Here is a 23447-nt window from a genome sequence, read left to right as displayed (position 1 = left end):
CTCTTTGTCGTGTCGTTTAACATTAGCTGCGTCTGCCGGAGGAGAGCCATACTGACTTAGTATCGGGTATAACTGTAGAGTTGCGGTGTCCGCAGCAACTCACAACGTTCCCCCTCGTTTTCTCTGACTCTGGCGCTCTCCCTCTACCACACGATTGCGCTGTCTCTCTGCCCAAAAAACACAAGCACTTTGAGTGCTTTTTACCCACAGACAGAGCGTCGTCAGGCTGGAAGGCTGCCTCTGCCTCTGCTCCTGCCTCTGCTCCTACGAGTGGCTTCTGGCTTGAGTTCTCTCGGAGTTGGAGCCTTTGCACAGATTTTCGCTATTCTATTCTTTCTTTTTATTGCGCATTAAGTCAGATTTTTAATTTATTTTCATTCTTCTTCGGGGAAAAAAGGCTCGCATTTGTTTTGCTTTTCCGCGACTCGTTTGTGGCTTGTTTCCGTTTCGTATTTGCGCCCAAATCTGGTTCGGAAACAGGAGCTGAAGAGAGGCAGGCCCCTGCCTTGGGTTTTAGGCAGGTTATTTTAATCATTTCTATTCAAGTCATTCCTCAAACCCTTTCGTTTTGGCACTTCCCTACCCTTAGCCACCTACCGACCATCGTTCATAGGGTTTTTGGCCACATTCCGACAGAAATAAATTGAAAAACACATGACTCCTGCACCCTTCAGTGTCCACCTTCTCTCCAAAGATATACATGGACATGTGCATGTGTATGTGTATGTGTAAGTGTATGTACCCATGTACGAATCAGGAAGCGTCATCGTCCGACCCCCCCTCGTCCCCTCGACCAAGCTGTTCGGCTCCACCGGGCTCACCACACGTACATATGAATGTGTGCAATGCGAGTTGCGAGTTGTATTCGTCATACACGCTGCGTCGACGCTGGCAGCGACGCTGGCCGCACTGCCGGCTGCGCTGCTCTGCTCGGTTTTTACTCGGCATTCATTCGTTTCATTTTTTTGCTCTATGCTTTTTTCGTGCCAAGCTCTGGCTGGGTGAAAGACAGAGAGAGATGGTGAGAGAGAGAAGGTGAAAGAGAGAGGGAGAGAGAGCGACATAGCGAGAGAGAGCTGCTCACACACACACAGGAACAGGCACACTCGCGCATGCTGTTGTTATTTTCCAGCACACGAGTTGGCGCTTCAATACATGTACATATACATATAGTCGTGTGTGTGTGTGTGTGGCTGAGTCTTACATGTTTTTTATTTCCTTTTTCTGTTGTTGTTGCTGTTGTTTTGCTCCCCAGTTTTTAGACTCCGCCTTTTTTGTTGTCGCACCGCCTCTGCCTGGCGCTGTGCTTCGGTTTCGTTTCGTTCCATTCGCATTTCGTGTGATTTATTCTCTGTACTCGTTGCTCACTTGCCCCATCTGTGTGTGCCTGTGTTTTTTATACCCGATACTCAAAATGAGTATTGGGGTATATTAGATTTGTGGTAAAAGTGGATGTGTGTAACGTCCAAAAGGAATCGTTTCCGACCCCATAAAGTATATATATTCTTGATCAGCATCAATAGCCGAGTCGATTGAGCCATGTCTGTCTGTCCGTCTGTCCGTCTGTCCGTCCCCTTCAGCGCCTAGTGCTCAAAGACTATAAGAGCGAGAGCAACGATGTTTTGGATCCAGACTTCTGTGATATGTCACTGCTACAAGAATATTTCAAAACTTTGCCCCGCCCACTTCCGCCCCCACAAAGGGCGAAAATCTGTGGCATCCACAATTTCGACGATACGAGAAAACTAAAAACGCAGAATCGTAGAAGATGACTTTATCTTCTAGAGTGCAGAAACTGAACCAGATCGTATAATTATTATAGCCAGCATCAAGAAAACAATTTCATTTTTTTTAGGCGGCTTTGCTTAGTGTGAAACATTAGCGCCTAGATCTCAGAGACTACAAAAGCTAGAGCAACCAAATTTGGTATCCACACTCCTAATATATCGGACCAAGACGAGTTTGTTTCAAAATTTCGCCACACCCCCTTCCGCCCCCGCAAAGGATGAAAATCTGGGGATATTCACAAATCTCAGAGACTATTAAGGCAAGAGTAACCAAATTTGGTATCCGCACTCCTGTTAGATCTCACTATAAAACGTTTATCTCAAAATTTCGCCCCACCCCCTTCCGCCCCCACAAAGGACGAAAATCTGTTGCATCCACAATATTGAGGATACGAGAAAACTAAAAACGCAGAATCATAGATAATGATCATATATATCAGATTGCTGAATCTGGATCAGATCAGATCATTTTTATAGCCAAAAGGAACAAATCAATTTGCACTGGCTACGCAGCACCCGACGTCACGCTCAGACTGATTTTCTGTCTCTCTCGCACGCACTCCTTGTCGTGTCGTTTAATATTAGCGGCGTCTGCCAGAGGAGAGCCATACTGACTTAGTATCGGGTATAACCGTAGAGTTGCGGTGTCCGCAGCAACTCACAACGTTCCCCCTCGTTTTTTTATACCCGATACTCAAAATGAGTATTGGGGTATATTAGATTTGTGGTAAAAGTGGATGTGTGTAACGTCCAGAAGGAATCGTTTCCGACCCCATAAAGTATATATATTCTTGATCAGCATCAATAGCCGAGTCGATTGAGCCCTGTCTGTCTGTCCGTCCGTCCGTCTGTCCGTCCGTCCGTCCGTCCCCTTCAGCGCCTAGTGCTCAACGACTATAAGAGCTATTTATTTATTAAATTAACAAATTATCTGTTAATAATGGTGCTTAGTTACTAAAGGCGGAAAAAGATAAGTTAAAAGTTAGCAAAATTAAAATGATTATAAATATTGCATGCAATTAGTTTAAGAGACAGTTCAGTGGATAGGGTTTGACAGAGGGAGTTATAATTATGGCATAAAACCCTAAAAGGTTCATGATCAGCATAATTAGACCTACATATGGGTAGACGGATAGGCCTAAAAGTACGGGTAGGTCTAGATGGAACGGCCAAGTCAATCTGACCCAAGAGAGTTTGGGAGTCCACAGTCCCAAGAAGGAGCTTGTGCACGAACATTACGCCATTGCAGATTCTGCGATGGTGCAACGACGGCAGGTCAATAAGATTTAGCCTAGACCGGTAGGGTGGCAAGATTCTACCCGAGTCCCAGTTAAAGTTCCGAAGGGCAAAAATTAAAAATTGCTTTTGCACGGATTCAATAACAGCCTGCTGCTCTTTATACTGCGGGCTCCACACACAAGAACAATACTCCAATATAGGACGTACTAACGAGATGTACAATTGTTTCGTAACGTACGGGTCATCAAACTCCTTGGACCAACGCTTGATGAACGCTAAAACACCCTTAGCTTTATTTACAGTTGCAGCTATATGGGTGTTGAAACACATCTTATGATCAAAACGATATAGCAACGATGTTTTGGATCCAGACTTCTGTGATATGTCACTGCTACAAAAATATTTCAAAACTTCGCCCCGCCCACTTCCGCCCCCACAAAGGACGAAAATCTGTGTCATCCACAATTTTAAAGATATGAGAAAACCAAAAACGTAGAATTGTAGACAATGACCATATCTTTAAGACTGCGGAATCTGAATTGGATCGTATTATTATTATAGCCAGCATCAAGAAAACAATTTCATTTTTTCTCGCCCTGTCTCTCTCTAACACACACGTAGCATAGGCGGCTTTGCTTAGAGTAAAACATTAGCGCCTAGATCTCAGAGACTACAAAAGCTAGAGCAACCAAATTTGGTATCCACACTCCTAATATATCGGACCGAGACGAGTTTGTTTCAAAATTTCGCCACACCCCCTTCCGCCCCCGCAAAGGATGAAAATCTGGGGATATTCACAAATCTCAGAGACTATTAAGGCTAGAGTAACCAAATTTGGTATCCGCACTCCTGTTAGATCTTACTATAAAACTTGTATCTCAAAATTTCGCCCCACCCCCTTCCGCCCACACAAAGAACGAAAATCTGTTGCATCCACAATATTGCACATTTGAGAAAACTAAAAACGCAGAATCATAGATAATGACCATATCTATCAGATTGCTGAATCTGGATCAGATCAGATCATTTTTATAGCCAATAGGAACAAATCAATTTGCAGTGGCTACGCAGCGCCCGACGTCACGCTCAGACTGATTTTCTGTCTCTCTCGCACGCACTCTTTGTCGTGTCGTTATATATTAGCGGCGTCTGCCGGAGGAGAGCCATACTGACTTAGTATCGGGTATAACCGTAGAGTTGCGGTGTCCGCAGCAACTCACAACGTTCCCCCTCGTTTTATATTCATATGATGTGTGTGTGTGTGTTTTTTTTTTTTTTTTTTTTTTTTTTTTGTTGTGTGACTACTGGAAAGCTTCATGCCGACTCAGCCGAAGCCGAAGTGAGGGACTCTAACCGCTCTAAAACCAACCACACCTATCCCGGATCACGGCGGTACTGTCGCGAGATATTACTTCGCCGGGGGGAGATGCCCGTAGGGCTCTTCTCTTAATAATCTCCTTTATCCTTTATCTCCTTGCATTGCGTGCTCTTTCTTCGCGACGCAGTTTGGTAGCCATAGTTACGGCCATGAATCTAATCGAGGCCCAGTTTCCTTCCGACTCCAGCAGGCATTCTGCCAGGTTTGACACCGCTGGTATTCTTCCAAGCTTGTTGCTTAGATCCTCTCGTTCTTGCCGAAATCTTGGACATTCGAAGAAGCAGTGCTCTGCGTCTTCGATGACCCCTGCGCAGACCACGCAGAAGGGGTCGTCCTCGTGCTTAAACCTATGCAGGTAGGCTTTAAAGCAACCGTGTCCTGTCAGCAGTTGTGTCAGGTGATACTCCACTTGTCCATGGCTACGGTTCAGCCAACTCTTCAGGTCTGGGATTAGCCTATGGGTCCATCGCCCTTTGCTGCTGTTATCCCACGAATCTTGCCATTGCAGGATTGTGCGCTGCCTTAAGGCACCTCTGGTGTCCTGGTCCGTAGTCCCCAGGGTTCGCTGTGCCCTGATTCCTGCGGCTTCTCTTGCCAGCAGATGGATGGGAATCATTCCTGCTACCACAAGTGCGGCGTCTTGGGATACCGTTCTGAATGCGCAACACACCCTCAGGGCACACAGCCTCTGGACTGCGTTGCATTCTCGGGAATATGTTTTATGCTTCATTGCATCAACCCATATTGGTGCAGCGTACATTAGCGTTGAGCCAACTACGCTCGCTAGTAGCTTTCGCCTTGGCTGTTTCGGGCCTCCGGTGTTGGCCATGATGCGGGATAGGGCCACTGCCGTCTTTCCTGCTTTGCTGCTTGCATACGCCATGTGATGCTTGAAGCTGAGTCTGTGGTCAATCATGACCCCCAGGTACTTCAGGCTTTGACTGGAGCTAATAGTGCAGTCTCCTACTCGGATCGTGGCCGTCTCCACTACTTTCCTGCTGCTTATGAGCACCGCCTCCGTTTTGTGGGTGGCTAATGAGAGATCCCTCCCTGATAGCCATGTTCTGGCTCTCTCTACCGCGTCGTTGCAGATTTCTTCCGCCGCTTCTTTCTGTTTTGCCACTACGACTATTGCTATGTCGTCGGCAAAGCCTATCACCGTGGCGCCCATTGGCATATCCATCTTGAGGATTCCATCATACATGATGTTCCACAGCAGCGGGCCGAGGACCGATCCTTGGGGAACTCCTCCAGTGATTTGGTGCTCACGTGTCCCTTTATCCGTCTCATATATGAGCACTCGGTCTCTTAGGTAGTCCGCGATGATATTCTGCAGATACGGCGGTATTTGAAAGTTTCTCAATTCTTCTAGTATGTGATCCCAATTGGCAGAGTTGAATGCATTTTGGACATCGAGTGTTGCCACTATGCAATACTCTTTGGTCCCGTACATCCATCGGGTGCCATCGATAGCTCGCTTTGCTATCTCACATACCTCGCCGATTGCGTCCACCGTGGACCTGCCTTTGCGAAACCCGTGCTGTCTCGGTGAGAGCTGACGCGTTACTGCCTTCTCCAGCCTGGTGTGGATTATGCGCTCGAGGATCTTACCCACTGTGTCGAGCATGCAGAGTGGTCTATAGGATGATGGCTCCTCGGTCGGCTTGTTCCCCTTGGGTAAGAGGACTAGCCGCTGTCGCTTCCATGGTCTGGGGAAGGTCCCTTCGGACATGCACGCATTGAATAAATCCACGTACATTTGTGGATTGGTCTCAATAGCCGTGCGGAGAACGGCATTTGGGACCCCATCAGGTCCTGGTGCTTTGCCGTTCTTGATCCGTTGTAGAGCTTCGAGGACTTCTGCTCCCGTGGTGGCTTCTATTTCAGGTGGCGGTATTCTATCCATCACCCTCTGGGCTGCCACTTTCTCTGGAAATAGGGTTTCTACTATGTTAACCAGCAGATCTGCACACATTGGCGGCGGGGGACTGAACACTCGCAGTCTCTTCATTACCAGCCTGTATGCGTAGCCTCAAGGGTTCGCATCTGCGTCATCGCAGAGCTTTTCGAAGCATTTGCGCTTGGCATCCTTGATCAGCCTCTTCAAGCAGCGTATGCTTTCCTTATATTCTCCTTGGAGCCTCTCGAATTCCGGGGAACCTCTCGAACGCTGGTATAGTCGTCTTTTCCGCTGGCACTCCTGCCTGGCGCTACCTATTGCAGCGTTCCACCAATACGTTGGCCTGCGGTTGTTCAGGCTTCTTCTTTTCCTTAGCATGGAGGCATCACATGCTTCCAGCGTATGTATACCCAGTTGGCTTGCTCTCTCTTCAGCCGTACCGTTGGTCTCGTAGTCCTCAAACATGGCCCGGACCATATCCGGCTCTAGCGTTTCGGTCTTATAACCGATCTGCTTGCCAATGAACGGGTTAGGTGCGCCCGCTTCCTGGATTTCACATATGAGGGCTTGGTGGTCACTCCCGGTGTATAAGCCACTAACTTCCCACGTTGTCCTGCGGCTGAGGCTGCTGCTCACGAACGTAAGGTCTATTATAGACCCCGTTCCAGCTCTGCCGAACGTCTGCTGTGTGCCTGTGTTCAGCAGTACGGCATCCAACGTCGCAAAGCATTCTAAGAGCGCCTGTCCCCTTGGGTTCGTTCTCGGGCATCCCCACTCCGTCGCCCAAACGTTGAAATCGCCGGCTATGAGCGTAGGGTGTTTCTCCCGCGCATCTTCAGCAATCCTTTCCAGTGCCTACGTCGCCTGCTGTAGGCTGAGGCTCGGGGGCAGGTAGCAGCTACATATGTGGACTCCATTTACTCTCCGACGTATGTTTGCAGTAGTTGCTGTGTGGGACTCGCACAGCTCCATATCGCTGCCTTCTTGCTCGAGTCAGCAATCCACTCTCCCGAGTTGCGATTCCGGTATTGCTCGCTTATGACTGCTACATCAATACGGTGCTCCCTTATGGTCTGGTCCAGCAGCTGCTGTGCCATCTCGCAGTGGTTGAGGTTTAGTTGGATGATTTTCATCTATCCTTCATTTGCTGCATCGCCTTTTGGTACTGCGGGCACCTCGAACTCGTCGTTTGGTGCTTCGGGTCCTTCACCCGGTGGCGCTTGCAAAGAATGCAACTTGGTTCGTCTTTGCAATCTTTGGCCTGGTGGTCGGCTCCTGCGCAATTGTAGCAGCACTTCGTGAAGTCTTGGCTGCTCTTACAATTAGGCGCGATGTGGCCAAACTCCATGCACTTGTAGCATCTTCGGGGAGTTGACTTGGGTCGTATTCTGCAATACCCCCACCCCAGGCGAATTCTTCCTTTCTCCAGGAGGGGCTTTGCTATAGCCGGTGGAACTTTCAGAGTCAGGGTCTGCGTGCTCCTATAGGCTGGTCTGATGGAGATGGCTGCGGCCTCGCAGATTTCCACCCCTGCCTGCGCTTTGAGTTCCGCTAGGACTTCCTCTTGGGTGGACACTTCGTCTATGTCCCTTACCTCCAAGATGACAGTTTCGGTAAGACTCCTTACTTCAACCGTGCTTCCTAGCGCTTCCTTGACTGCTGCCTGCATCTCGTGGTGTGTGTGTGTGTGTGTGTGTGCCTGTGTATGTGTGCCTGTGTATGTGTGTGAGTTCTGAGCTGCTGGTGGGTGACTTGTAGCGTGTTTAGGTTTATTTAGCATACATAATCGTACATACCGTATGTATGCTTCCCTATGTACCTTCTCTCCTTATGTACATGCACAGCACATGTATGTATTCTGTACGCCCTCGCCCAATGCCCGCCCAATGCCCGCCCAAGAGGATGCTGCATATATCACGCATACGAGATGGTGACACACCAATGTATTTGTGTGCAAACTAATTTGTAACTCCAACCGCAAGCAGGCACAAAGGATGCAAAGCCCCTCTTCAGCCCCACAAAGGCATCAAATTATTTTAAAAGAGTCCTCGCGACCCTCAAGCGGGTCTCAATATGACAGTCAAAGGCTGCGGCAACAAAGTAAAATGCAGTCGCAGAAGGCCTTTGAAAACGAAACGGTAAAGATATTAAATCACAGCGAGGAAAGCTGCAAAAATGTTTAATTTAATTTGAGCCAAGGCCGAGTCCTGGCCGGCACAATACGGACGTTAAAGCGGAAGCGAAGGCGGCGGCGAACAGGCCGAAGCAGCCACAATGGGCAGCGGGGAAGCCGGGAAGCAGGTCACTTTAAGGTCATTCACACTTCGGACCTGGTCCGGCGCTGACCTCGCGACGTCGGCTACTTTATTACTTTAAGATTTTGCCTTGACTTTGAACAACAGTTCGCCCGGCTGGCTTTTCTTTTTTGCTCCACGCCGCGCCGTCTCTTCCGCCCCACAATGGACTCTAAACGAAAGAGCGCAAGTTTTTCTTAAGGTTTTTTTTTCCCCCGTATTTTATACCCGATACTCAAAATGAGTATTGGGGTATATTAGATTTGTGGTAAAAGTGGATGTGTGTAACGTCCAGAAGGAATCGTTTCCGACCCCATAAAGTATATATATTCTTGATCAGCATCAATAGCCGAGTCGATTGAGCCCTGTCTGTCTGTCCGTCTGTCCGTCTGTCCGTCCGTCCGTCTGTCCGTCTGTCCGTCCCTATTAGTGCCTAGTGCTCAAAGACTATAAGAGCTAGAGCAACGATGTTTTGGATCCAGACTTATGTGATATGTCACTGCTACAAAAATATTTCAAAACTTCGCCCCGCCCACTTCCGCCCCCACAAAGGATTAAAATCTGTGGCATCCACAATTTTAAAGATATGAGAAAACCAAAAACGTAGAATTGTAGAGAATGACCATATCTTTAAGACTGCGGAATCTGAATTGGATCGTATCATTATTATAGCCAGAATAAAGAAAACAATTTCATTTTTTCTCGCCCTGTCTCTCTCTAACACACACGTAGCATAGGCGGCTTTGCTTAGACTAAAACATTAGCGCCTAGATCTCAGAGACTACAAAAGCTAGAGCAACCAAATTTGGTATCCACACTCCTAATATATCGGACCGAGACGAGTTTGTTTCAAAATTTCGCCACACCCCCTTCCGCCCCCGCAAAGGACGAAAATCTGGGGATATTCAAAAATCTCAGAGACTATTAAGGCTAGAATAACCAAATTTGGTATCCGCACTCCTGTTAGATCTTACTATAAAACGTGTATCTCAAAGTTTCGCCCCACCCCCTTCCGCCCACACAAAAGAACGAAAATCTGTTGCATCCACAATATTGCACATTCGAGAAAACTAAAAACGCAGAATCATAGATAATGACCATATCTATCAGATTGCTGAATCTGGATCAGATCAGATCATTTTTATAGCCAATAGGAATAAATCAATTTGCAGTGGCTACGCAGCGCCCGACGTCACGCTCAGACTGATTTTCTGTCTCTCTCGCACGCACTCTTTGTCGTGTCGTTTAATATTAGCGGCGTCTGCCGGAGGAGAGCCATACTGACTTAGTATCGGGTATAACCGTAGAGTTGCGGTGTCCGCAGCAACTCACAACGTTCCCCCTCGTTTCAATTGATTTTATGCTATTTTTCGTCTTTCTCTTTTACTGCCGCCCGGCACGTATTCTCTTTCTTCTCCATCTCCATTCTCCTCCACCTCCTCCTTCTCCCTTCGTTTTGTTTCCCCGCTTCTTATTTGTTGCTGGAGTTTGAGAAATTGGTTGAAATCAATTGGATTTGTGGCCCTGCAGAATTTTTGTTGAACGACTGCCGGCCGATGCACGATCCACGTCACTCGGTGGCGCCGCCATTAGCATTTTCAATCGAATCCGTGTGCTTCTGAATGTGGGGGCACATGGGCTTTGTTTCAGCCTCATGACGAGTGCCCCACAAAGGGAAAGCCGAAGGACTGGATATGCCCAAATGGCCAACGATTTACCGATGAACCGTAAACTACACCACATTTAATGATCTTTCAATTAAAGTCAAGAGAAAAGTCAGAAATTACGATTACCTTTCCCTTTTTTGTCGATTGGAATCGATTGTTAATCGAACCCGGCCGCGGCCTCTAATTGGAACAAAATTCGCACTAAATGAGCATCCTTTCACCGTTTTACCCCCCCACCCACCTCCCTCCCCCGACCAAGACCGCTTTGTTTCGTATTCTAATGCAAATGCGAATGAACCGCTTATCAAATATTTCCTGGTTACCTAGAACACCATCGCCATCGCCATCGCCATGGCCAACAGCAAATACAACAATGGACGGGCCACAGAATCACAACACCACTAAATCAACAGAGCCACAACAGGCCGTCGAGCCACCCTCTACCCTCCACCGTTCGGGGTAAGAGATAGGAAAATTGGCAAACTCTGGAAAATGCGCGACAGGAGGAGGAGGAGGAGGAAATTCGCCAGCCGAAAATCATATTGTGTAAAGTCGAGCTAAGTATCCTTTATGGGGTTCGTTGGGCAGGGCACAGGATTAGGATATGGGTATCATGTTTGCCTAATACTTGTTGTGCCACACCCCTCGAAGGTCCCCCCTCCCCCCACCGCCATTGTTGCTGCCGATTACGTAATGGTTCGGCACTTGATGATTGTTCTGCGGCGGCATGAAATTGATGTTTTTGCCAATTTTGCAATTGAATTGCAATCAAAGCGATGACGTGAAATAAGAAACCCCAGGCACGCAGGGGTGGATGCTCACTTTGGCAAGGGTCGGATGGAGGTGGGGAGAAGGAAAGAAAGTCCTCCCGTTTGCCGTTTGCCAAAAATACCAAGAGAATGCGAAAGTGAAAGCCAAACTAAATTAGGGTAAGGCTGATTCTTTCTTTCTTGCTTTCCTTCCCCTGCTTTCAATGGCCGCCCTGGAGAGGAGGCGGCTGGGGTATGGATTCGCAAATCGTTTAGTTTATTGGCTGCTTTCCTCCACGTGCGGGGGGAGGGGAGGGGGGGGGTGTTTACGTACAGCCGGTCGGCTCGGGTGTGCAAAGTTGCGTGTCATAAATTTTTGTTCTCAAAATAAATTTGCACGCCGCCAAAGCAGAAGTGGGCTTTTCCTACTCCGCACCCCCCACCCAAGCCACCACCACCCTTGCCCCACCACACGACACCATGCGGCGCCTGTCAGCGGCTCAGGGTTATAAAGGGAATTGTGCGTGTATCTCGGAGGTATTATTATCTGATTGTCATACAATCCGTCGGCTCTGAGGAGTGTGGGTGCGTCCTTGGGGTGGGGGGCGGGGAATTGATCCCCTTCCCTGCTTGGCATTTGTATCACCAGCAGAGGACAGATCAGCAAAGCCAGCTCTTGGTCGAAGGCATTCATGTGCCACGAGATGTGGCTTCCCACACCCAAGGGAGCCACACGATCGAGCGCGGGACGAGCAAGTGGCGCTACACAGGCATTGCCAAAAAGGTAGACTCCAAGGTTCCCCTGCCAGAAAACAACAATAAACGATTATCATCCATTATGAGGGGTTTCCATGGCGAACCATCGTTCATGCATGGACCTGGAGCTGTGGCTGTGGCTGGAGCTTTGACTCTTACGTATTGCATTCTTATAAAAATGTTTGTTTACTACGTGACCGATAATTCCATTCCCTGCTGCCCCTGCCACAGTCCCTGCTGCTGCTGATCCTCCAGCAGCGATACACACGCGAGGCTGAGGCTGAGGCATAGCGTTTAACAACTGCCTGCTGTCCAGATGATCTACATGAAGGTAGTGCCCGCACCAGACCCAGTCCCAGCACCAGACCCACTCCCAGAGTCTGCAGAAGCAACACGTTGGGCTGCAAAGTTCAATTAAGTTGACTTCTCGTCCCCCTCCACCGTCCCCCCTCCACCTCTCACCATGCCACCTCTTCGTATGCATTTGCATTGGTCACTTGCATTGGTCACGTTCTGGAGCGTGTAATATTTTGGATCCTTCGCTTATCTCTGGCTCTTTACACATATGTACAAATATGAATTTGAGTGGGGGGCGTGCTGGCCGGCTGCCCGGGCATCTGCGAGGGTCTACGTTTGCAAAGGGTCCAATTGAAAAGACATTACAGCGGAATCCGCCTTGCCCCCCCACCCCTTGACAGACGAGCTTTGTTCTTTCGTTTTTATACCCGATACTCAAAATGAGTATTAGGGTATATTAGATTTGTGGTAAAAGTGGATGTGTGTAACGTCCAGAAGGAATCGTTTCCGACCCCATAAAGTATATATATTCTTGATCAGCATCAATAGCCGAGTCGATTGAGCCCTGTCTGTCTGTCCGTCTGTCCGTCCGTCCGTCCGTCCGTCCGTCCGTCCGTCCGTCCGTCCGTCCGTCCGCCCGTCCGTCCCCTTCAGCGCCTAGTGCTCAAAGACTATAAGAGCTATAGCAACGATGTTTTGGATCCAGACTTCTGTGATATGTCACTGCTTCAAAAATATTTCAAAACTTCGCCCCGCCCACTTCCGCCCCCACAAAAGACGAAAATCTGTGGCATCCACATTTTTAAAGATACGATAAAACCAAAAACGCAGAATCGTAGTGGATGACTATGTGTTCTAGAGTGTAAAATCTCAGCCAGATCGTATAATTATTATAGCCAGAATCAAGAAAACAATTTCATTCTTTCTCGCTCTGTCTCTCTCTAACACACAGGTTTCATGGTCGGCTTTGCCAATTGCAAAATATGAGTTCAAGGATCTCAGAACCTATAAGAGCCAGAGCAACCAAATTTGGTATCCACACTCCTGTGATATCGGACCCTGACCGTTTCGTGTCCAAATTTCGCCACACCCCCTTCCACCCCCGCAAAGGACGAAAATCTGCGGCATCCACAAATTTTAGAGACTATTAAGGCTAGAGTAACCAAATTTGGTATCCGCACTTCTGTTAGATCTCACTATAAAACGTATATCTCAGAATTTCGCCCCACCCCCTTCCGCCCCCACAAAGAACGAAAATCTGTTGCATCCGGCTGCCCGGGCATCTGCGAGGGTCTACGTATTTATTTATTTATTTATTAAATTAACAAATTATCTGTTAATAATGGTACCTAGTTACTAAAGGCGGAAAAAGATAAGTTAAAAGTTAGCTAAATTTAAATGATTATAAATATTGCATGCAATTAGTTTAAGAGACAGTTCAGGGGATAGGGTTTGACAGAGGGAGTTATAATTATGGCATAAAACCCTAAAAGGTTCATGATCAGCATAATTAGACCTACATATGGGTAGACGGATAGGCCTAAAAGTACGGGTAGGTCTAGATGGAACGGCCAAGTCAATCTGACCCAAGAGAGTTTGGGAGTCCACAGTCCCAAGAAGGAGCTTGTGCACGAACATTACGCCATTGCAGATTCTGCGATGGTGCAACGACGGCAGGTCAATAAGATTTAGCCTAGACCGGTAGGGTGGCAAGATTCTACCCGAGTCCCAGTTATGCAAAGGGTCCAATTGAAAAGACATTACAGCGGAATCCGCCTTGCCCCCCCACCCCTTGACAGACGAGCTTTGTTCTTTCGTTTTTATACCCGATACTCAAAATGAGTATTGGGGTATATTAGATTTGTGGTAAAAGTGGATGTGTGTAACGTCCAGAAGGAATCGTTTCCGACCCCATAAAGTATATATATTCTTGATCAGCATCAATAGCCGAGTCGATTGAGCCCTGTCTGTCTGTCCGTCTGTCGTCCGTCCGTCCGTCCGTCCGTCCGTCCGTCCCCTTCAGCGCCTAGTGCTCAAAGACTATAAGAGCTATTTATTTATTAAATTAACAAATTATCTGTTAATAATGGTGCTTAGTTACTAAAGGCGGAAAAAGATAAGTTAAAAGTTAGCTAAATTTAAATGATTATAAATATTGCATGCAATTAGTTTAAGAGACAGTTCAGTGGATAGGGTTTGACAGAGGGAGTTATAATTATGGCATAAAACCCTAAAAGGTTCATGATCAGCATAATTAGACCTACATATGGGTAGACGGATAGGCCTAAAAGTACGGGTAGGGCTAGATGGAACGGCCAAGTCAATCTGACCCAAGAGAGTTTGGGAGTCCACAGTCCCAAGAAGGAGCTTGTGCACGAACATTACGCCATTGCAGATTCTGCGATGGTGCAACGACGGCAGGTCAATAAGATTTAGCCTAGACCGGTAGGGTGGCAAGATTCTACCCGAGTCCCAGTTAAAGTTCCGAAGGGCAAAAATTTTAAAATTGCTTTTGCACGGATTCAATAACAGCCTGCTGCTCTTTATACTGCGGGCTCCACACACAAGAACAATACTCCAATATTGGACGTACTAACGAGATGTACAATTGTTTCGTAACGTACGGGTCGTCAAACTCCTTGGACCAACGCTTGATGAACGCTAAAACACCCTTAGCTTTATTTACAGTTGCAGCTATATGGGTGTTGAAACACATCTTATGATCAAAACGATATAGCAACGATGTTTTGGATGCAGACTTCTGTGATATGTCACTGCTTCAAAAATATTTCAAAACTTCGCCCCGCCCACTTCCGCCCCACAAAAGACGAAAATTTGTGGCATCCACATTTTTAAAGATACGATAAAACCAAAAACGCAGAATCGTAGTGGAAGACTATGTGTTCTAGAGTGTAAAATCTCAACCAGATCGTTTAATTATTATAGCCAGAATCAAGAAAACAATTTCATTCTTTCTCGCTCTGTCTCTCTCTAACACACAGGTTTCATGGTCGGCTTTGCCAATTGCAAAATATGAGTTCAAGGATCTCAGAACCTATAAGAGCCAGAGCAACCAAAGTTGGTATCCACACTCCTGTGATATCGGACCCTGACCGTTTCGTGTCCAAATTTCGCCACACCCCCTTCCGCCCCCGCAAAGGACGAAAATCTGGGGCATCCACAAATCTCAGAGACTATTAAGGCTAGAGTAACCAAATTTGGTATCCGCACTTCTGTTAGATCTCACTATAAAACGTATATCTCAGAATTTCGCCCCACCCCCTTCCGCCCCAACAAAGAACGAAAGTCTGTTGCATCCACAATATTGCACATTCGAGAAAACTAACGAGGGGGAACGTTGTGAGTTGCTGCGGACACCGCAACTCTACAGTTATACCCGATACTAAGTCAGTATGGCTCTCCTGCGGCAGACGCCGCTAATATTAAACGACACGACAATGAGTGCGTGCGAGAGAGACAGAAAATCAGTCTGAGCGTGACGTCGGGGGCTGCGTAGCCAGTGCAAATTGATTTGTACCTTTTGGCTATACAAATGATCTGATCTGATCCAGATTCAGCAATCCGATAGATATGATCATTATCTATGATTCTGCGTTTTTAGTTTTCTCGTATCCTCAATATTGTGGATGCAACAGATTTTCGTCCTTTGCGGGGGCGGAAGGGGGTTGCAAAATTTTGAGATATACGTTTTATAGTGAGATCTAACAGGAGTGCGGATACCAAATTTGGTTACTCTAGCCTTAATAGTCTCTGAGATTTGTGAATATCCCCAGATTTTCATCCTTTGCGGGGGCGGAAGGGGGTGTGGCGAAATTTTGAAACAAACTCGTCTCGGTACGATATATTAGGAGTGTGGATAGCAAATTTGGTTGCTCTAGCTTTTATAGTCTCTGAGATCTAGGAGCTAATGTTTTACTCTAAGCAAAGCCGCCTATTCTACGTGTGTGTTAGAGAGAGACAGGGCGAGAAAAAATGAAATTGTTTTCTTGATGCTGGCTATAATAATAATACGATCCAATTCAGTCTATTTTGCAGTCTAAAAGATATGGGCATTCTCTACGATTCTGCGTTTTTGGTTTTCTCATATCTTTAAAAATGTGGATGCCACAGATTTTCGTCCTTTTTGGGGGCGGAAGTGGGCGGGGGAACAGTTTTGAAATATTTTTGTAGCAGTGACATATCACAGAAGTCTGGATCCAAAACATCGTTGCTCTAGCTCTTATAGTCTTTGAGCATTAGGCGCTGAAGGGGACGGACAGACGGACAGACGGACGGACGGACGGACGGACAGACAGACATGGCTCAACCGACTCGGCTATTGATGCTGATCAAGAATATATATATTTTATGGGGTCGGAAACGATTCCTTCTGGACGTTACACACATCCACTTTTACCACAAATCTAATATACCCCAATACTCATTTTGAGTATCGAGTATAAAAACGCAGAATCATAGATAATGACCATATCTATGAGATTGCTGAATCTGGATCAGATCAGATCATTTTTATAGCCAATAGGAACAAATCAATTTGCAGTGGCTACGCGGCCACCGACGTCACGCTCAGACTGATTTTCTGTCTCTCTCGCACGCACTCTTTGTCGTGTCGTTTAATATTAGCGGCGTCTGCCGGAGGAGAGCCATACTGACTAAGTATCGGGTATAAATGTAGAGTTGCTGTGTCCGCAGCAACTCACAACGTTCCCGCTCGTTTGGATTTCTCTTGCGGCCAAAATCAAAGCCAAGTGCAATCAAAATTCTTTATATTTTGCCAATTATTTTACAGCCCAGAACTCTGGCTATTTATTGTTCCGCCTCCCCCTCCGCCTCCGCCTACTCCTTCGAAAGCTAAAGCTTCCGTTTATTAACGGTTGCTTTATTTAATGGTCCTGCAGACCTCGTCGCCTTCCCCCACCCCCCCAAAGAGGGCTGCGACCTGGGTCAACGATTTAAAAACCGGTCGGTCTGCCGAGTCGCCACCTTAATTGATTTGCGGCCACTGCAGTCACAGGAGCGACAAAGACCACAATAGTTTTGAGTAGCCGCTGGCCTCCCTGCCCCTGCCACCCTGCCTCCCTCGGCACTCACCCCTAGGCACAATGAACACCCCTCTGCACCGCTGTTTGGCTTTATTATTCCCCTACCTTTTCTGGCTGCCACCGAAACCCGAAAGCCAGAAATGAAACTGAAACTGACCTTTGCCGGCGACCCGTGTCCATTTATTTGTTCCGTGTCGTGCGGTCAGTCGGGCGACGTCCCCGTCGTCCCCGTCGTCCCCGTCGTCCCCGTCGTCCGCGTCGTCATGGACATTGAGTGACCTTTGGCTGTTACCATTTCCCCCTCTCTCCACTGGGTCAATTTCTGATTAAGTTGTAATTTGTGGATGAGAGAAAAGTGTTGAGCAGAGAGAGAGGGAGGACGGCCCCTGCCCCGGCCACTGGCAGACCGGTTCCATGGGGAAGTGCCCTCGGATGTGCTTCGCTAAGTGGTGTTAAATAGCTGCTGGCTATGCACGGGGCATACGCGGCGAGTGCAAACGAGAATGAAGTCGGGAAATTAGTGGAGGAAGGATCTCCGAAGAAGAATGTATCGAAGCGGTCCAGAAGAATGCTCCCTAGCCCCCCGTTTGCATGCCTCTCCCTCCCCTCCCCACCCTCTGTTCAAATTTGCACGAAACGAAACGTGCAGCGGCCCGGCCGTCTGTGCAACGATTACACCGTGTAATGCGGCTGATCCAAATATGCAGCGTAAATTGTGCTCCAAAGCGGCCAGAGAGCGGTTCAGACCTGGTCATCTGTTCATGGATATGTGTGGCATATGCTGCAAGTCTCCGACTCGCTCGCTGCAACATGGCAATTGCATTTGATTACGCTTGGAATTCATGTTAATTTTTAATAACTCGTGAAAGCACAGAGTACGTGAATGGAAATGCAGATGGAACATCCGCAACGCTCCACTGCCGCCTGCTCCTCCTCCTCCTCTTCTCAACATCCCCTGCCGTCTCCCTTTTGGCCAAAAACCCACCAAGTGTCATGTTGACATTTCACGCATTTGACAGTTTAGCAGAAGAAACCACTAACAAGCGCAAAGGCAAACAGCAGAAGGGCAAAACAGCAGAACAGCAGAGCAGCAGAGCATCAGCACAAAGAAAACAGTTTTTCCAGTGGTTTTTCCACGACATTGCGAAAATTTGCAAAATCCCAGGCACACGTCAAGCGGTGTGGGTAAAGGGTGGGGGGGGGGGGGGGGGGAGAGATGAGAAGGGAGGATGCCTGGGATGCTGACTTCGACCCGCCCCACCCCCCCCCCCCCCCCCTCGTGCAAACCCCAGGACCACCCCCTTGTTTTCCCTTGTTTTCCTTTTGCCAAAATGTTTTTATTGGAATTTTATTTTATTTCATTGGATTTTGATGGTTTCATTGTCTGTGTCTGTCTGTGCCCGGGTCGCCCCCGTAATGGAGTCGCTGCGGCCAGGCAGCGATGCAAGCGAAATGCGTATGCAAATTTACTGGGGGGTGGGCAAGTGCTTGATGGTGTTGCTCAACTCCTGGCCGTAGCCCTTCGCCGAATGGGGATGCCATAAAAATAACACACGCACTCGCCGTGCATCGCAAAGCTTGACATTTACTGCTAATGAAGTCAATTGCTGTCATTTATCTTTTCTGTTGTGCGGCCAGAGTCGGGCACGTCGCACGATTCCACTGGGATGCAAGAAATGGCGAGTATTAGCTGAGATTTGTATACGTATGGGGTCGGAATTTACCGCCTCCAGAGCCCAGAGCCTACTACCAGTGCAGAACAGACCTTTGTGTGGGCGTCAAATTACCAATCACACGGATTAATTGCCTGCAGATTGCACATACTTTTCCAACAGTCTCTGGGGGCTCTAGGGGGCTGTGCTCGCCAGTGCGCGTGCTCAAATAAATCATTTCCGAGACTCGAGTGTCTGATCCATTGGCGATCTTATTTCAAGCCGCAAACGAAAGAACTGCAACACAATTGTGGGTGTTGCAGGCCGATTGGCAGGCAAGCCACAGGGTGGGTGGAGGGGGGCAGCGGAGGGGAGAGTCGTATGTGGAGAGCGACGGGAAAGCCAGTGCCAGGGCGGTGGTGCCAGGGATAACAATTAAGACACCGGAAAACAATGAAATTGACTGGAAAAGACTGCAGCATCGGGCTACCATCTGCCCAGCCATTTGCTGCAGATTTGCTGTGAATTCTGAAATTCTTTTCCTGGCGCTGTCTACTTTATCAACGAACAGTGCGAAACGCTAATGACCCGGCCAGGGTTGTGAGGGGACCTCAATACTTTAAAGGGAATCGTAATTCGTTTCCCCCACGAAATTCGTAGGATTGTGGCCACCCTATGCCTTTGAAAAACGACGCTTCGGCAACTCTGTCGGGGAATGTTAGCAGGAAGCATTGAACCAGCCTCAAAGTGGCAGAATCACTTGCAAAGTGTTGCCGAAAAACACCGCACGAACACGTTGAATCGCATTTAAGAAGCTAAATGTCCCCGGGGTCCCACAGCCACAGCTCCAGCCACAGCTCCAGCCACAGCCACAGCTCCACGGTTGCCTGTATTAACAACTCAATGCCTGCTTAGGCCACGATGATGATAATAGCCAGGCCAAGTGCCAGAGCCCAACAAGCCTTTCTGCAACTGCTGCCAACGATTCCCCAGCGATCTCTAGCAAGCCACCTCTTCCTGGCCAGTGGCCATAACGCATACAAATATTATATTTGAGGCCAGAGACGAGCTTTTGTTTCGTGCCAGTCAGGCATCGAGGCCTCAACGGCGATACGATCGCAGCAGCAGAACTGCGCCAACCGCGCACGCGCAACATCAACTTGGAGTACTCGAGCTCCAAGAGCTCCCAGCCAGTACTTGGAGGAAATAACAGTCTTGGGCACTTACGAATGCGTACCCATTGCCTTGGACTAGGGTTTGTGATTCCCTAGAGTTCTAGAGAGGGTTTCGCGCGTTGTTCTTTGCTCTGATGTCGACAGCTTAGGCTTTGGTCTATTTCCGAATTATGCACATCAAAGAGGAGATACTTTTTCTTCATTAGCCCCACTGTTTTTTGCCGAAACTCCTGCCCCACCGCTGCGCATTGTTTACATGCAATAACGAGGGGGAACGTTGTGAGTTGCTGCGGACACCGCAACTCTACAGTTATATCCGATACTAAGTCAGTATGGCTCCCCTCCGGCAGACGCCGCTAATATTAAACGACACGACAAAGAGTGCGTGCGAGAGAGACAGAAAATCAGTCTGAGCGTGACGTCACGCGCTGCTTAGCCACTGCAAATTGATTTGTTTCCTTTGGCTATAAAAATGATCTGATCGGATTCAGATTCAGCAATCTGATAGATATGGTCATTATCTATGATTCTGCGTTTTTAGTTTTCTCGAATGTGCAATATTGTGGATGCAACAGATTATCGTCCTTTGTGGGGGCGGAAGGGGGTATGGCAAAACTTTGAGATACACGTTTTATAGTGAGATCTAACAGGAGTGCGGATACTAAATTTGGTTACTCTAGCGTTAATAGTCTCTGAGATTTTTGAATATCCCCAGATTTTCGTCCTTTGCGGGGGCGGAAGGGGGTGTGGCGAAATTTTGAAATGAAAAAATGAAATTGTTTTCTTGATGCTGGCTATAATAATAATACGATCCAATTCAGATTCTGCAGTCTAAAAGATATGGTCATTCTCTACGATTCTGCGTTTTTGGTTTTCTCATATCTTTAAAAATGTGGATGCCACAGATTTTCGTTCTTTTTGGGGGCGGAAGTGGGCGGGGCGAAGTTTTGAAATATTTTTGTTGCAGTGACATATCACAGAAGTCTGGATCCAAAACATCGTTGCTCTAGCTCTCATAGTCTTTGCGCACTAGGCGCTGAAGGGGACGGACAGACGGACAGACGGACGGACGGACAGACGGACAGACGGACGGACGGACAGACGGACAGACGGACGGACAGACAGACATGGCTCAATCGACTCGGCTATTGATGCTGATCAAGAATATATATACTTTATGGGGTCGGAAACGATTCCTTCTGGACGTTACACAGATCCACTTTTACCACAAATCTAATATACCCCAATACTCATTTTGAGTATCGGGTATAAAAATTAAGGTTGAATGAAGAAGGTGTGCAGATAATAATAAATTGGCTTCTCGAGAAGGGGGCGGGGGGCACAGTGGGGCGAAGAGCGCGATTCAATCAAGTAGATGTACTGCCGCCCGCCTTCCTCCTCCCCTGCCTGCCTTCTGCCTCAATTGAAAACAAAGAAACGCCAAATGTAAACTGAAGGGCAGGCAACAGGAATTGAAAAATCCTTCACCTTCGCTTTGTACAAATGACGCCCCGAGAGACCGAGAGCCCAAAAGGACGCGTGGACCTGGCTCTGAGCACGCTCCCAACAGGAGCTATGGGATAAGTCCTGAGAGTGTACAGACACACACACACACACACACACACACACACATAAATCTACATCTAGGATGTGTTTGAACAAAATACAAGAAAGTAGCAAAGCTTGGAGTCGACGGCGGAGGAACAGCAAGATGAAAAAAATCATTTACATGAGGCTGGAACGTGGAGGGATGATTATTAAATGGGTGGCGTGTTTAACTATAAAACGCACGCCAAGAGGATGAGGACGAGGACCCACCGAGGGTGGGTGCAAATGAAGGACAACCGAGGCCACCCAACAGGACGCGGACGCGGACGTGGACGTGGATGCTCTCAGAGACTGGGCACAGCTCAGGGAATGAATGGACACAAACAAGGCCGGTGGGGAGGAGGAGCAGAGTGCGTGGTGGGTGGTGCACGTTATTGGTGCGACAAGCAGCTGCTGGAAAGGCAGGGGAAACGGGATTGGGAATGGACCCTCAAGTGGGCTTTATAGAGGACGAAACGAAGGCAAAGCAGTCACTGAATTATGCAAAAGATTTACGCGTTGCCTTCCGTCGACGACTTGGAAACTTTTTGGGGCGTTGGCAGCCTTCTCTCCGCCGCTCCGGATGGGTTCGGTTCATATTGTATAGAGTTTTTTTTTAGCGTATGACAGTCATAGACTCGCATTAAGAGAGGCAGACGTCATGAAGGAGTATGATTTGATGCAGCCTCTGAGAAAAACAGCAAGCCGACAATTTGCAGGCTACAAAGCCTCGGGATTATCCAAGAAAGTGCTCAGCAGGCCTCTGGGCCAGTGGCAGAACATTGTAGACCTTGTACTGGAGCTTATGCGGCGGTAAATCATTCGAGGAGAGTTCTGATACTTCTCTGCCCAGCAGAAGACCCAGATGTGCTCACTCTATCAGCCAGGCCAATCAGGGACTATTCACGATCCCCTCTCCGACTCGACATCAATCGTCGTCCAATATCTGGCCAACGATTTTCCCATACGGGCCGGGCCGGGTCGGGCTCCTTCGAGAGCAATAATCACTCAACTGAAAAGCAATACGGCGCCTAGCGGTCAAATGGCAATAAAAATCAATATTGAACCCCGGTCACAGGGGAGGGGGATTCGGGAAGTGCAGGAGACTCGTGAACATGCGATAGAAATGAGCGTTGAATTCTATTAAAAGGCCGCGAGAGAAGAGACGAGAGAGAGAGGAATAAACCAAGAGGAGTATGCAAAAGCTCTTTGATCGGGGCCGCATGCAGAGAGGAATCCCCTTTGATCCCGAAGACGGACACACGACGGCAGGTAGAAGAAACCACAGGGCGAAAATCGTTGAAATATTTCAATTAACTTAAAGTGCGCCGCCGAAGCGCTGGGTTCGGGTTCGGTTGCGGGCTCGGGTGCGGGCTGCGACGACCAACAGAAAAGAACGACGTGGTGCTGGTCGTGGAGGATCGGGGGGACGGGAGTTGGCGTCGACAATAAACAATGTTTTGACAAATCGCTGAAAATTGAGTGCGCAAAATTATTATTTTCAATTTAAAAATTAAAAGCAGGCGGATGCGGATCTGCAGATCCCCAGAGCCATCCATGGCCAGCCACGGCCGTGTGTAGCAGTCCCTTAACAATATATGGGTATTAAATTCTGCCGCCTCGACTGTGCACTGGGCGATGCAGCCATCTACACATACTCCACCGTGCGCCGAGACTTGCTAATGATTTAAAATTAAGAATTTAGTATCGTAGGATCGCCTTACCATGTGAGTCTTTGGGGGCCGATCGTGTGGGCATGGGTATGCACCATTACAGTAAATCAGCTGAAGCGATTGCCCGAAGTAGTTAGCCATTAGCAAGTGTAAGGAACTCTTTCGAGGGGGCTTGACCCCAGAAATAGCCTCACGCCTGGCAGCGGCAGGCAGCAGTTTCGCTGGGCGGA

This window comes from Drosophila miranda (assembly GCF_003369915.1).
Source record: "Drosophila miranda strain MSH22 chromosome Y unlocalized genomic scaffold, D.miranda_PacBio2.1 Contig_Y2_pilon, whole genome shotgun sequence".
NCBI classification, from domain to species: domain Eukaryota; kingdom Metazoa; phylum Arthropoda; class Insecta; order Diptera; family Drosophilidae; genus Drosophila; species Drosophila miranda.
This window is presented reverse-complemented; position numbering follows the sequence as displayed.